This window comes from Giraffa tippelskirchi, chromosome X, assembly GCF_054371585.1.
Source record: "Giraffa tippelskirchi isolate mGirTip1 chromosome X, T2T-mGirTip1v1.2.pri, whole genome shotgun sequence".
NCBI lineage: Eukaryota > Metazoa > Chordata > Mammalia > Artiodactyla > Giraffidae > Giraffa > Giraffa tippelskirchi.
The window spans coordinates 66,824,872-66,842,150 of NC_137289.1; positions in this window are offsets into that span (position 1 = coordinate 66,824,872).

Here is a 17,279-nt window from a genome sequence, read left to right on the forward strand (position 1 = left end):
GATTTTTCTGCAGGTAATTTACTCTTCGAAATAATGTGCACTTTTTAAATCAAAAAGTTGTACAAAAGTGAAGCTTCGTGTTAAAGAAAATGCCATTTTCAATTCAGCAGTACACATATTAAAGTTAAAATGATACAAAAATTAACAAGGTCTGGACTCAAGGATAATATGAAAACTTATGAAATGTTTCATATTTGAACTAAGTAAAGGAATAAAAGAATGCCTTGAAAATGTAAATAATATAAAATAATAAATACATAATATAAAAGAAAGAATAAAAAAAGAAGATTAAACAGTTGGGTTAAATATAAAAATAATAATAAGATGGTTGATAAAAGCTAAATATATCAATAATCATTTTAAATGCAACTGATGTCCTAATTAAAAGACTAAAATTGTCAAAGTGGATTAAAATCATAAGTACTTTAAGTGGAAATCAAGGTGCACTTATACTAAATAAAAGGACACAGATGTTTACGGTTAAAAAAGATGGTGAAAATCATCACCAATCTAATCTATTAGAATCCAGTAACGTTAGAACTTGCAGATAAAATACAGGATGTTGAGCTGCATTTAAATTTCATATCAATAACAAACACTTTTCTATTAATGTACCCAATTCAATATTTCAAAAAGCATATTTTAAGATATGTGTTACCCATGAAACATTTTATAAATTGAAAATAATTTAGTATAAAGATAGACATATTCTTATATATGAGAATGAACTCCCATGCACATGGGAATGTTCATGTCAATACTAAGTCATGTTGATCATGCCTGACTCTTTTTGGCCCTATGGACCATAGCCTGCCAGGCTCCTCTGTCCATGGGATTCTTCAGACAAAAATACTGGATTGGGTTGCCATGCCCTACTCCAGGGGATCTTCCCAACACAGGGACTAAACCCATGTCTCTTACATCTCCTGCATTGGCAGGTAGGTTCTTTACCACTAGCACCACCTCGGAAGCCCTTTCATATCAGTACTACTTGTAGTAACACAGATTGGAAGCAACCATTTGATTCTGATCTTCAGAGCACCCAAAATTGATTAGAGAATTATTTTGGTCTGACTTTTTTCAGTTCTGATATTACTTCCTATTTCCAATCTCTGTTTGACCCTGGATTTTCATTAAAATATCTCTGAATCCAGTCTAAGAACTGTCCCTTAGCTCAAATGAATAGTTATTCAAAGGATAGTCAGGGGATTCCTTTGAGCTAAATCAGAGGAATCAGAGGAGTTTGCTTGAGGTACTGCTATAAGGAATGCATTCATGAGAGTTCTTCAGATAAGTAAAAAACAAGCACCATGAATGATATCAGAAGTAAACACAAAAGAAATACAAATCTTGTCTGCTTTAGAGAACCTTTGTGCAAGACTAGGAACATAAGCTGATTATTTGCTTTCACATTTTAGGCACTGTTTCAAAAAGAGCAACAATAAAGAAATTAATACCACATAATGAAATAATACAATGTTAGGTGTTCACTTCATATACACGTGACTATAATTCCCTTGAGTAACATTTAAATGCAAATAAATCATTTAAATTTATAATGAAGTGGCATTCAGTAAAGAGCACATTTACAGTCATGGTCTGTGGGACTTAAGATTAAAATATTCAATATTATATATATTTAATAATACATTTATCAAATGATAAATACATATTTAATAAATAAATAAAACATTAAAGAATGGATAGAGGAAAAAGTTCTCCAGTGCATACTATAGTATCTGGCATAGAGTAGATAAACATACGGCTCACAGTGACTGATGGTTAGTCTCTGCAAAGTACATTCTTATGGATAGATATAAACCAAATATTTATAAAATGACATCCTGCTTATTCTCTCTAAAGGATGACTGAAAACAAACTCCTTTTCAAGGTGCTCAGTTCAGTTCAGTTCAGTCGCTCAGTCGTGTCTGACTCTTTGCGACCCCATGAACCGCAGCACGCCAGGCCTCCCTATTCATCATCAACTCCCTAAATCCACCCAAATCCATGTCTATCGAGTCGGTGACACCATCCAGTCATCTCATCCTTTGTTGTCCCCTTTTCCTCCTGCCCTCAATCTTTCCCAGCATGAGGGTCTTTTCCAATGAGTCAGCTCTTCACATGAGGTGGCCAAAGTATTGGAGTTTCAGCTTCAACATCAGTCTTTCCAAGGAACACCCAGGACTGATCTCCTTTAGGATGGACTGTTTGGATCTCTTTGCAGTCCAAGGGACTCTCAAGAGTCTTCTCTAACATCACAGTTCAAAAGCATCAATTCTTCGGGGCTCAGCTTTCTTTATAGTCCAACTCTCACATCCATACATGACCACTGGAAAAACAAACTTTTGCAATATCCGTAATTTACGATTCATATTTAAAGTTTAATGTTAAACCAGTGGACGTTTCTACTTAAAATAACAGCAAAAAGTTTATTAGGGCTTTGAATGAATTTCTCCGTCCCTAGAAAATATGTCATCGGTAAAAGGTCAAATTTAATATTGATCAGTAAATTGGCTTCTTTTGCTTTTAAATACTATAACAGTGGATTTAACTGAAAATATAGATTGAGGATATGTTAACTACACCTTTTTGAGATCCATAGAATAATTTGAAAGTGCAAGTGAAAGTTGCTCAGTTGTGTTCAACTCTTTGTAACCCCATGGACTATACAGTCCATGAAATTCTCCAGGCCAGAATACCTGGAGTAGGTAGCCGTTCCTTTCTCCAGGAGAACTTCCCAACTCAGGGACTGAACCCAGGTCTCTCGCATTGCAGATGGATTCTTTACCAGCTGACCCACCAGGGAAGCCCAAGAACAATTTGGAGGGAGAATTATTCATTTTCTTCTTACTAGTATTACCAGATTAATTAAACATCTGAAAAATCAGTATGCTTATTTGTTGCTGTGGTTCATGGAACAACAGACTGGTTCCAAATAGGAAAAGGAGTACGTCAACGCTGCATATTGTCACCCTGCTTATTTAACTTATATGCAGAGTACATCATGAGAAACGCTGGGCTGGAAGAAACACAAGCTGGAATCAAGATTGCCGGGAGAAATATCAATAACCACAGATATGCAGATGACACCACCCTTATGGCAGAAAATGAAGAAGAACTAAAGAGCCTCTAGATGAAAGTGAAAGAGGAGAGTGAAAAAGTTGGCTTAAAGCTCAACGTTCAGAAAACTAAGATCATGGCATCTGGTCCCATCACTTCATGGGAAATAGATGAGGAAACAGTGGAAACATTGTCAGACTTTATTTTTTGGGGGCTCCAAAATCACTGCTGATGGTGATTGCAGCCATGAAATTAAAAGACGCTTACTCCTTGGAAGGAAGGTTATGACCAACCTAGATAGCATATTTAAAGGCAGAGACATTACTCTGCCAACAAAGGTCCGTCTAGTCAAGGCTATGGTTTTTCCAGTAGTCATGTATGGATGTGAGAGTTGGACAGTGAAGAAAGCTGAGCACCGAAGAATTGATGCTTTTGAACTGTGGTATTGGAGAAGACTCTTGAGAGTCCCTTGGACTGCAAGAAGATCCAACCAGTCCATCCTAAAGGAGATCAGTCTTGGGTGTTCACTGGAAGGATGGATGTTGAAGCTGAAACTCCAATACTTTGGCCACCTCATGCAAAGAGTTGACTTACTGGAAAAGACCCTAATCCTGGGAAGGATTGGAGGCAGGAGGAGAAGGGGACGACAGAGGATGAGATGGTTGGATGGCATCACCGACTCGATGGATATGGATTTGGGTAAACTCCAGGAGTTGATGATGGACAGGGAGGCCTGGCGTTCTGCGATTCATGGGGTCGCAAAGAGTCAGACATGACTGAGCGACTGAACTGAACTATGGTTGACCATATTCACTAGAAATATCCATGCCAAAAAGAATTTTCTCTGAAAGCATGTTTATACTGGACTCAGTGATACAATGTTTAGCTGGTGGTTTTATTTTATGTATGTATTATTCTTTAACTGCAGTTCAAATGCGCATTATGCCCATTGTCAATAGGTAGCAATTACTTGTCTGCCAAGTTTATTGTAGAAGCATCTAAAATACAAAAGAGGTAAAATAGTAAATTTATTTGTTTCCCTAGAACCAAGTGAACCATACAAATATTACTAAGATTGCTTAAAGTCTGCCAGACATCAACATTTAGAATTAAGCTCGACATTTCTGTCCTTTACTCATTAAATTTCTGGCCATGCATTTTATATGGTATATACAGTGACTTATTGTGAAGTATCAAGCCAAATATAAAATGTATAATAGTCTTCTGAAGTGAAGAAAATTCAATCTTCCATGGAAAAGAATAAAATAAGATGCCCCAAAAACAGATAACGAGAAAGAGCCCACAATACATATTACAAATAATTTGGAGCTCTGCCAATTTCAGTGAAGGAATTAATAGGAAAATATCAAAAATCCCAAAGTAAAAATAACTGTACAATAGATTGAGTTTATTCTAAAAGATATGTCAAATAATTTAACTCCAAAAGAAAAAAAAAATGTATGGATTAGGGTTGCAAATTGTGATTTTATCTCCTATCATTAACTCTTTTTTGTGGAATAAATAATAATTTAGAATGAAAGGTATACTTTTGGAATTTAATATTCACATTAAGAAAGTTTTTTTATATAAAAACTATATTATTTATTAATTTTTCTATATTAATATAAGATTTCCCCCCTCAAAATCCAAGTTTACTTGGTTGTGGTAGGGTCATTAATGATCAAAAAAGTAAGTGCGCTGGAGACACTGCTATAGGAATGATCCCCGACGCTCTCCATAGTTGCTACAAGTAATAAATATTTCTTTTTACTGCGCAAAAAAAAAGGTAAATATCCTTAATCATTGAATATGTTGGAAAGCACTTTTTTTTTTCTAGATTGGAATCTATTGCTGATGTAATTCAATGTCATATGTCGAACTAATGTCAAGACACTTGACAATCCTGTGAGGAAAATAAGCTTAATTTTGAATCAAACTTTCCTCTGGCAAAGTGAATGTTCTTTCATATGAGGTAAGAGGTAAAAAAAAAAAATAAATGTGAGTTTATTTCCATTCCCTTTGCCTAAAATAGTATCAACTACTATATCCATCATTGTTACAGAAATAAGAAAAGTAAGCAGAGGTTAATCCTTCTATTGTGACTAAGGTTGGTGTTATGTACTTATCTATACATTTCCTAGATTTGGAAGATTGTCTCCCTGTAGGTACACACACAAAGGGTTTGGGAAGTCCCTCCAGTAAGTCAGTATGAAAGTGCAGCTCTTATGGGGAACCATATGTAATTTTCATTTCCCTAGCTTAAGTATATGCTTTAGTGAAGATTTGAAAAATGAAAATGTCTAGTGATGGAAGTTTCTGCTTTGGCAAATTATGTCACCCAGTGACAAGGAGCAAAGTAAATTTGCTACACAAAAGAAGAAGAATAAGAAGAAAGTAGTATAATGTCTAAGATTTGCAGCAACTTTTAGACTTCTATTGTTAAATTAATGCAGTCTATCCTATATTTTAAAGTTCCATCTGTGGCAAATAGTGAAAGATACAGAATGAAGGAGAGCAGTGATGTTGACCTGTAGAATCAAAACATGACTAATAAATCAATACAGTCATTTTTTCCTCGTGTATCATCTTAAATTGCACACTGAGTCATAGCAGCTGGGCTATGATCAAACTCATATAGTCAGACAGTCCAAAACACCAGATCAACAGATTTCTGAACCAGTATTATTCATCATATAGACATAGTCATTAGAGCAATAAGACATAAGTGTGTATTTACAGAATGAAAAAAGTTCCAAATGAAAGCTGTAAGAATTTGATCTGACTCACAGATGTTTTGCTTATTTGACACCCATCTGGATATTTGGAAACATCCAAATGATTAACTATATTCTTTAGTTTCTTTGCTACTCTTCTGTGTCATATAAACAGTCTTCAAGCCTTCCTTAAGTTCAGACATCCCCTATAACTCACAAATATGCATACATATAATACAGTAAAACAAGGAGCAGTATCTTCCAAGGGGAAATTTGGCAATGTCTGAAGATATTTTAGTTGTCATACTTGGAGGATGTTACTGGCTTCGAGTGCTGGAGGCCAGGGATGATGCTAAATATCCTACAATGCACAGGACAGCCCCCCACAGCAAAGAATATTAGCTGAGAAGCTTGTCATTTTAAATTAATTGATCATTCTATATACAGAAGTTTTCATATTATAAGTCAAAGTGCAAACAATAGAGAGCAAACTGTACTGTAGATTGCTGTTTGATAGTCATACTAAACAGTTAGAGAAAACCAGCTGAATCAAAGGTCAAGTTGTACCTGGACTAGAATGAGTGATGAGCTGGAGTCAACTGGTATTGGCTTGTGCTGTTAAATATTCAGGAATTTTGCAAGCCAGTTGATATCACATTGATATCTTGAAATTGTCTCTCCATGTTGAGAGTATTTACATGGGGGAAATCAGCAAACACTACAACCAGGATTTTGTTCACACCCCCCAGGGAGGTAGTTGTCAATCATTTGCCAGCACACCAACAGTTTTGGATACAGAGCATGATTGATGCCATAATATTATCCACCGTCTACTTAACTGTATGAAAAATCACTTTTTACAAGGCCAATTTAAAATATTATTTATCAGTATTTTTAGAATAATCTCTTCTACTCATGCTTTATATTTACATATAAAACATCAGTGTATTCCATTTGGCAATGCCAATCTCCCATTATAACATAAATCCTAACAGAAGCTTTAATTGACCACTTTTTGCAAAATAAGGCTAATGAAAGTATTCTGCTTATTAGTCAAAGGCTAATTGTATAAATGCATACCATTAACTGACATGATCAGAGTCTTGGAAAAGTGAGGATACATTTTAGTTAAGAAAAAAGACTACTATTAAAAAGCTCAAAGTTGACACATTCAAGAGATAAATGAGGCTTTGATGTAGTTAAATTAATTTTCTCCCTAAAGGAAAGGTCAGAAGCATTAGAATGGCAAATTTACTCAAGAAATTAAAGCTCTAGTTATCTAGTTGGGGGATGAATAGAGTAAAATTATAACTTTCTCTCCTAATTTGCCTTATTAGTTTCTTTTGTTTCAGGCAGATATTAATTTGCAAATTTCATAACAAATCTGTGAAATAACAAGGCATCGTTATTTAAAGAGATTTTATTAGTTTCATATAACTTTTTGAGAACTTGCTGCAGAGTAGTCACTTGATCATATAGCACATTTTAAAGAGTCTGACAAGACTGAGTGACTGAACTGACCTGAGCCTAAAATATTTTGTGTTTTATGATTAACTTGGCACTTTGAGATAGAAAGAGCAATTGTGTAGTCATCTTCATTATTCTAATAGAATGTGGAATAAAAAAAGATTACCCTCATCAGCCTAACTTTTCACTCCTAGAGATTAACAATGAATCAAAAAAATCTTATTTTAAAATAAATTTCAAAATGCTAGTTGAAAGAATATCAGTCCTTGAAATGATAAACCATTATATAAACCATCAACAACTTCTGACAATCTTAGTGACAACATAGCAAATCATTTATTCTGTGGATTTCCTTCTGTTAGCTCTAATAATCAATCTCAATGTAGCTAAGAGATCTCTTGGATCTTACATTGAATTCTATGTACAAAAGGTCAAAGATTGATCCAATTATACCACTGAGACCAGAGATGCTCAACTGGGGAAACTGAGACGGTAGGCAGAGAGGTTAAGAATTTCTACATTTCTGTACAACTGAAGTTCCACTGTAGTGAATTCTATTTTCTACCATAAAGGAAAAGTAACAGATAACAAAATTAGAAATCAAGCAAGAATATGGTCAGCAATATAATATAGTGGTTAGCAGTTTGAATATCCATCTTATATCTCATGATTTTGAACATTATCTTTAGCCCCTATTTAAGATGCTGCCCACTTCAAGGTGCATCAATATTTTATGTACCACTAAGAAAGAAAGAAAGAAAATGGACAAGTATACTTGTTGGAAACCAAAGACTTTAAAGATGTACCCCAATTTCAGAGATGTTAAAATGTGTTTTTAAAATGGGGAAATAGACTAAGATGGTGGAGTAGAAGGTCATGGAAATCACTTCCTCTCATAAATGCATAAAAAAAGAAAATACTTCCATTGATACATGTGGAAAAATTCTCACTGAAAACTAACTGGTAACTGACTCCTGTATGACCAAAGCTGACACATTAATTGGGTAGGAAAGGAAGAAAAGCAGTTGGGTCAAGGACCTGTGCCCCTCCTTGACCTAATCGCCTATGCCCTAATCTTACAGTAGTTAAAAGGACACTTCTAATACTGAAGCAAAAGTCATCATACCAGAAGTAGACCTCTAGCGAAATGCAGAGTATGGAGACATTCCATAGATACTTGGGCCAGTTATTGGCATTTCTAAGGTCATTCACAATCAAGTGTGGAAAATTCTGAAAGAGATGGGAATACCAGACCATCTGACCTGTCTCTTGAGAAACCTGTATGTAGGTCAGGAAGCAACAGTTAGAACTGGACATGGAACAACAGACTGGTTCCAAATAGGAAAAGGAGTACGTCAAGGCTGTATATTGTCACCCTGCTTATTTAACTTATATGCAGAGTACATCATGAGAAACGCTGGGCTGGAAGAAACACAAGCTGGAATCAAGATTGCCGGGAGAAATATCAATAACCTCAGATATACAGATGACACCACCCTTATGGCAGAAAGTGAAGAAGAACTAAAGAGCCTCTTGATGAAGGTGAAAGAGGAGAGTGAAAAAGTTGGCTTAAAGCTCAACATTCAGAAAACTAAGATCATGGCATCTGGTCCCACCACTCCATGGGAAATAGATGGGGAAACAGGGGAAACAGTGTCAGACTTTATTTTGGGGGGCTCCAAAATCACTGCTGATGGTGATTGCAGCCCTGAAATTAAAAGACGCTTACTCCTTGGAAGGAAGGTTATGGCGAACCTAGATAGCATATTTAAAAGCAGAGACATTACTTTGCCAACAAAAGTCCGTCTAGTCAAGGCTATGGTTTTTCCAGTGGTCATGTATGGATGTGAGAGTTAGACAGTGAAGAAAGCTGAGCGTCGAAGAATTGATGCTTTTGAACTGTGGTGTTGGAGAAGACTCTTGAGGGTACCTTGGACTGCAAGGAGATCCAATCAATCCATCCTAAAAGAGATCAATCCTGGGTGTTCATTGGAAGGTCTGATGTTGAAGCTGAAACTCCAATACTTTGGGCACCTCATGCGAAGGTTTGACTCATTGGAAAAGACCCTAATGCTGGGTAGGATTGGAGGCGGGAGGAGAAGGGGATGACAGAGGATGAGATGGTTGGATGGCGTCACCGACTCGATGGACATGGGTTTGGGTAGACTCCAGGAGTTGGTGATGGACAGAGAGGCCTGGCGTGCTGCAATTCAGGGGGCCGCAAAGAGTCGGACACGACTGAGCGACTGAACTGAACTGAAGGTCATTCACTCCCAGGTGGCTCAGTGGAAAGTATCCACCTGCCAATGCAGGAGACACGGGTTCGATCCCTGGGTGAGGAAGACCCCTGGGTGAAGAAGATCCCCTGGAGAAGGAAATGGAAACCCACTCCAGTATTATTGCCTGGAGAATCCCATGGACAGAGGCTCCACATGGGCTACAGCCCATAGGGTCACAAGACTTGAGGATGACTGAGCAACTGAGCACACAGCACAAGATCTTTCACTGTTTCAGTCTTACAAAAGTGATTTTCCACTACCACTGTAAAAGTGCCTATTGCCCCATTTACCTTGTGGAACTGCTCTATTTCTGTAAGCTGAACATATTTTCAGATCTCTAGGTTATCAAATAGCTCATTTTTTGTTGATTTATGTCGTTAAAATAATCTGTTTTAGTGTGTTTTGGTTTTCTTACATTCAATGTGTTTTGTGTGAAAATATGCACCTTTAGATGAAGAACCTTACAGTTAGGTATTTTAAGAAATATATTTCCATATAAACATTTTTTAAGAAATATTCATTTCATATTATTAATAGGTCAGGTATAAAAATGTCCTCCAACTTTATCTTTCAATCTAGGTATAGGATGATAAGTTAGCCTGTGATTATGATTATTTCAGTTGACATTAAACAATTGAAAGATATCTGCCCAAATCCAAGACTACCATTTGGTCAAATGCAACTGCAAATATACTTTTTTTTTCATTTATTGGTTGATAAGTTATTATAGTTGGAGTTTTTACAGAAATCCTTATAATTGAATTTCCATATGAAAGTTGTTCATTATCACATTATTTGTAATAGCAAAAGATTGTAAGTAACTCAAGTATTTTTTAACCAAGTAGGGATTAAAGAAATTATGCTAAACCACACATTGCAGCACTATGAAGCTGCAAAAAGTAGTGAAGAATATATCAGTATACACTTAAGGAGCAATCTCCAGGTTATAATGTTGTATTTTTATCTTATTTATTTATTTTGAGTATAGTTGATTTACAACATTGTGTTAACTTCTGTTGTACAGCAAATTGATTCAGTTATACAGACACACACATGCATATTCTTTCTCAAATTTTTTTCCATTATAGATTATTACAAGATATTGAATGTGCTATTCATTCAGTCCTTGCTGTTTATCTATGTTATATATAATAGTGTGCATCTGTTAATTCAAAACTCCTAATTTACCCCCCTTCCTCTTTAGTGACCATAAGTTTGTTTTCTATGCCTATGAATCTGCTTCTGTTTTGTAAATAATTTCAATTGTATCATTTTTTTTTAGATTCCTCATATAAGTGATATCATATAATATTAATATTTGTCTTTGATTTACTTCAGTTAGTATGATAATCTCTAGGTCCATCCATGTTGCTGCAAAAGGTAATTTTCATTCTTGTTTATGGCCAAGTATATATATACATATATGTGTGTGTATATATATATACATATATATATGTGTATATATATATATACACTACATCTTGATCTATTCTTCTGTTGATGGACACTTAGGTTGCTTCCGTGCCTTGGCTATTGTAAGTAGTGCTGCTATGAACATTGTGATGAATATACCTTTTTGAATTAGAGTTTTTATCTTTTCCTAATACATGCCCAGGAGTGGGATTATAAGATCATATGGTAACTTTATTTTTAGGTTTTTTTTTTTGGAATTTTCGTAAATTTACATTTCCACCAATGGTGTAGGAGGGTTCTTTTTTCTCCAGAGCCTCTCCAGCATTCTCATTTGTAGACTTTTTGGTAATAGCCTTTCTGAACGGTGTGAGGTAATATCCTCATTGTAGTTTTGATCTGCATTTTTAATTAGCAATGTTTAACATATTTTCATGTGCCTGTTGGGCATCTGTATTTCTTTTTTTGGAGCAATGTCTACTTAGGTCTTCTTTACATTTCCACCAATGGTGTAGGAGGGTTCTTTTTTCTCCAGAGCCTCTCCAGCATTCTCATTTGTAGACTTTTTGGTAATAGCCTTTCTGAATGGTGTGAGGTAATATCCTCATTGTAGTTTTGATCTGCATTTTTAATTAGCAATGTTTAACATATTTTCATGTGCCTGTTGGGCATCTGTATTTCTTTTTTGGAGCAATGTCTACTTAGGTCTTCTGCCCATCTAGATGGCTCTAGTGGTAAAGAACTCACCTGCCAGTGCAGGAGACATAAGAGATGCTGTTTTGATCCCTGGGTTGGGAAGATCTCCCAGAGGAAGGCATGGCAACCCACTCCAATATTCTTGCCTGGAGAATCCTATGGACAGAGGAGCCTAGTGGGCTACCATCCATGAAGTCGCAAAGAGTCAGACACTGCTGAAGGGAATTAGCATGCCCATCTTTTGATTGGGTTGTTTGTTTGTTTGTTTTTTGATATTGAACTGTATGAACTATTTGTATATTTTGGAGATTAATCACTTGTCAGTTGCATCATTTGCTAATATTTTCTCCCAGTCTGTAAGTTGTGTTTTTGCTTTGCTTATAATTTCTTTCACTATTCAAAAGCTTATAAGATTGATTAGGTCCTATTTGTTTATTTTGGTCTCTATTTTTTTTTTTTTTGCATTGGGAGAGTGATCTAAAAAAAAATATTGCTATGATTTATATTAGAACCATTTTGCCTATGTTCTTTTCTAGGAGTTCTATGATGTAATATCTCATGGGCTTCCCAGGTGGTGCTAGTGGTAAAGAATCTGCCTGCTAATGCAGGAGACGTAAAGGACGTGGGTTTGATCCCTGAGTCAGGAAGATCCCCTGGAGGAGGGAATGGCTCTCCACTCCAGTATTCTTGCCTGGAGAATTCCACGGACAGAGGAGCCTGGTGGGCTACAGTTCATGGGGTTACAAAGAGTTGGACATGGCTGAGCAACTGAGCACACAATATGCTAATTAATATTTGCTCTTGATTTTATATAATGTATTAATATATATAGAGAGAGGAAGAGACAGAAAGAGAGAACAAGCAAAGAGAGAACCCTAAAACAGCATCTTAACATAATTTCACTTAAAAAAGAAACAAAACTGTGTTGAACATGGCTGCATACCAGATACTGTTCTATATACTTGGGATATAATGATGATAAATAAAAATGCAAATTTTCATGGTGGTAGGTCTTTTGGTCTTTTTCATCCCCCGATGTATCCCTAGTACCTACAATAGTACACAGGACATGGTAGTCACTCAGTATAGATTTGTTCAAAATATAAGCATAGTTCTTGCCTTCAAAGAGCTAGAAATAACTGCAGAGACAGAGAGGTAAACATATAGTCATACTGTATGATAATTAAAAGATGTTTGCTCCTTGGAAGAAAAGCTATGACCAACTTAGGCAGCATATTAAAAAGCAGAGACATTACTTTGCTGACAAAGGTCTGTCTAGTCAAAGTTGCGGCTTTTCTAGTACTCATGTATGGATGTGAGAGTTGGACCATAAAGCTGAGTGCCTAAGGATTGATGCTTTTGAACTGTGGTGTTGGAGAAGACTCTAGAGAGTCCCTTGGGCTGCAAGGAGATCAAACCAGTAAATCCTAAAGGAAATCAGCCCTAAATATTCATTGGAAGGACTGATGCTGAAGCTGAAGCTCCAATACTTTGGCCACCTGATGCGAAGAACTGACTCACTGGAAAAGACCCTGATTCTGGGAAAGATTGAAGGCAGGAGGAGAAAGGGATGACTGAAGGTGAGGTGATTGGATGGCATCACCGACTCAACGGACATGAGTTTGAGGAAGCTCTAGAAGTTGGTGATGGATGGGGAAGCCTAGTGTGCTGCAGTCCATGATGTCACAGAGTCGGGCAGGACTGAGCAACTGAACTGAACTGACTGAAAGGTATTGCCTGTCTTCCAATCAGAATAGAGATTGGTGTGGGTTAGAAACCAGCTATCTCATTTTTCTAAGTGGCTCTTTATTCCTCGAGGTTCTTTAAAAAAAGTCTTTAGTGATGAGGTAACACATGTGTTGGTTGATAACCTTTCCTATTAGCTTAAGATTTCATCAAAAGAAATAGACTTTATATATATGAGAAATATATATGACTTAGGTGCCTCTTTCTTAAAGTATAATTTGGGACACTATAAATGACCAAGAATAAAGTGTGTGCAGCTGGGTTGTACATCACCAGAAATGAAAATAAGCATACAGAATATAAATAATCTGTTCCAATGCTGGGATATATCTTAAAACTAAAAAGTTTTGTACCATCTGCCCCTGCATAACTCACTCTCCACCACCAAGCTTGTGAACTGAATCTTGAATTTGGTCTTTCTCTTTTAAAGTGAAAAGACCTCCCCACCCCTAGCAGAGCTACCATGCCTAGCCAATATGTAAATGTAAGTCAAACAGGTAAGAAACAAGAAAAATGCATCCTTTACCTTCAAAATGTAATTTTTACAAATACACTGGTAAGAGAGACTTTCATGTCATAAGGGAGATCTATAATTACTAATAATTTATCAAATCACTGATGAATTTTGGAATTATTTTAATTAAAATCATTATACCAAACAACAAAAGTGTAATTCGACAGTTCATCCCAGGTATTTAAGGAAAGTTCAAAACAAAACCTACAGATATGTGATAATTTAATATTTTGTTAGCAGAACAGAAGACACACTTTCTTTTCAGTTTTAGTCTGGGCTGGCATGTTTTGGAGATAGCAGGCTTTATTGTCTTTTCATGTTTTTGGAGGGAGGTGTGGGGCTGGGGAACAGCAAAGTCTTGAGAATAAAAAAAAAAATCCACACTCTTTACCTATATAACATAAGTAACATGACCCAATATTTGAGCATAGAATTTCTTTCAACATTTTCAGCAGGGTTTGGTAGGAATGCATGCCATATAATAAATGTTTTCATAATAGAGACAGCAATTACCAACTCATAACTTTCTTAGCTTATTAACTGCCACTTTTCATTTTAACCATCCTCCTACTCACAAGGCACACTGCCAAGTACACCACCACCTGCGGAGTCAGACGCTGCTTTGATTATTTATTTTTCTCAAGTCCTTTAAAGTTATATTTTTATACATTTACTCACTTTTTATCTAAGATAAACAATTTTTATGTTTATCCACACAGAAACTTGTACATGAATATTCATACCATCATCATGCACAATAGGCAGTTTTGGAAATGATCAAAATGTCCATCAACTGATGAATGGGTAAGCAGAATATATACATACAACGATATGTTGTGAGGCAATAAAAAGGAAGTAAACACTTATATGCTTATAACATGCATTAACCTTGTAAACTCTATGCTAAATGAAAAAAGCCAAACACAAAAGGCCACTTTTATTTTAAAAAAAATCTCAAATACAGAAATCTGTAGGGACAGTGAGTACATTAGTGGCTATCTGGAGGCTGGAGGGGATGAGGAGTTGGAGAAATGATGGCTAAAGGGTACTCAATTTCTTTTTAAGATGATGAAATATTCTAAAAGTGATTGTGGTCATGGCAGTAAAAATCAGTGAATGAATGAAAAGTCATTAAATTGTATACTTTAAATGAGTGAATTGTATGATATGTAAATTGTGTCTCAATAAAACTTGCTACATGTATATATTTTTTTCTGATTAAATACAGGAAAACTATGAATAGCATGCTTTAAAGTTCAAGGCAATACCATTTCACAAATATTTTTCAGCCTATAAAACTCCTTTTGGGATTTGCCTCTTTAGTCTACCAGGCACAAAGGCCAAGATGGTTGGTTGGTTGTAGGATGGTTTTTTTAAACAGCTGACTAGCCTGCTTAAGCCAAATTTCTATATTAGGTATAATATAATTTTTGAAATTTGGGAAAACATGTTTTCTTTCTAAAGGCTAAACCCAGTGCACTCCCTCAGGGAAATAAGGTGAGCTCTTGTGGAGAATACAGGTCAAAGGGATAGTGAATGTTCTATTTCCTGTGTTCCAGAACAGTAATTGCCCAGAATATAAGGAAGCAATATGGTAGGTTTTCAGTCAAGATCACATGAAACTATTTCCAAAGGTCAAACAGAGATCCAGAGTATGACTGGTATGTAGCTATTTGCCTTTAATCAGTTTCATGTGAAATATATTAGTTTTTTGTAATCTCTAAAAAATGTATGACACATAATCCATCAAATGATTGTCAAATGAATTTCCACTTTTCAACAGCAAGTGCTTTGATCATCAGAATGTATTTATTTATGCTTTACTTCATTCTAGTAAGGACTTGAGGTAGCATACTAGGTGAAATCATAGAATAAAATAATGGTAAAATGTAAATATGAATAAGTGAAAAGTCAAAGCACTACATACACCAATAAATGTAACAGTCAACTCTCAGTCCTATCATAATGAACCGTTCAGCAGCTTTATTCCCTTTCATTATTTCTTCTTTCTTGGGACATTTTCTTCACTTGGCTTTTAGGACACTACTTTAATTCACTAGCCACTGTTGCCCTAGCCATTATTACTCAGGTCACATTGACGGTTTCTTTTACTCCCAATGGGAAATATTAGAAATCTCTTCAAGAAAATTGGAGAGATCAAGGGAGCGTTTCATGCAAGGATGGGCATGATAAAGGACAGAAACAGTAAGGACCTATCAGAAACAGAAGAGATTAAGAAGAAGTGGCAAGAATACACAGAAAAAAGTATACAAAAAAATAATAATAAGTCTTAATGACCATGATAACCATGATGGTGTGTTCATTCACCTAGAGATAGACATCCTGGAGTGTGAAGTCAAGTGGGTCTTAGGAAGCATTACTATGAGCTAGTGGAGGTGACAGAATTCCAGCAGAGCTACTTAAAATCCTAGAAGGTGATGCTAAGGTGCTGCACTCAATTTATCAGCAAATTTGGAATACTCAGCAATGGCCACAGGACTGGAAAAAGTGAGTTTTAATTTCAATACCAAAGAAGGGCAATTCCAAAGAATGTTCAAGCTACTTTACAATTGTGCTCATTTCACAAGCTAGCAAGTTTATGCTCAAAATCCTTCAAGATAGGCTTCAGCAGTATGTGAACCCAGAAATTCCAGATGCACAAGCTGGGTTCAGAAAAGGCAGAAGAACCAGAGATTAAACTGAGAACATTCATTGCACCATAGAGAAAGCAAGGGAATTCCAGAAAAAAAAAAAAACATCTACTTCTGCTTCACGGACCATGAGAAAGCTTCTTTTGACTGTGTGAATAACCATGAACTATGGAAAATTCTGAAAGATATGGGAGTACCAGACCACCTTACCTGTCTCCTGAGAAACTTGTATGTGGGTCAAGAAGCAACAGTTAGAACCATACATGGAACAATGGACTGGTTCAAAATTGGGAAAGGAGTACAAAAAGGTTGTCTATTTCACCCTGCTTATTTAACTAACATGCAGAATACATGATGTGAAAGGCCAGGCTCAATGAATCACAAGCTGAAATCAAGATTGCAAGGAGAAATATTAACAGTCTCAGATATGCAGACACTACTCTAATGGTAGAAAGTGAAGAGGAATTATAGAGCCTCTTGATGAGAGTATAAGAGGAGAGTGAAAAAGCTGGCTTGAAACAACATTAAAGTAACTAAGATTGTGGCATCTGGTCCCATCACTTCATACGAATTGACGGGAAAAAGGTAGAAGTAGTGACATTTTATTTTCTTGGACTCCAAAATCACTGTGGATGGTGACTACAGCCGTGAAATTCCAACTTGCTCCTTGGAAGGAAAGCTATGACAAACCTAGACAGTGTATTATCAATAAAAAGCAGAGACATCACTTTGCCAGCAAAGG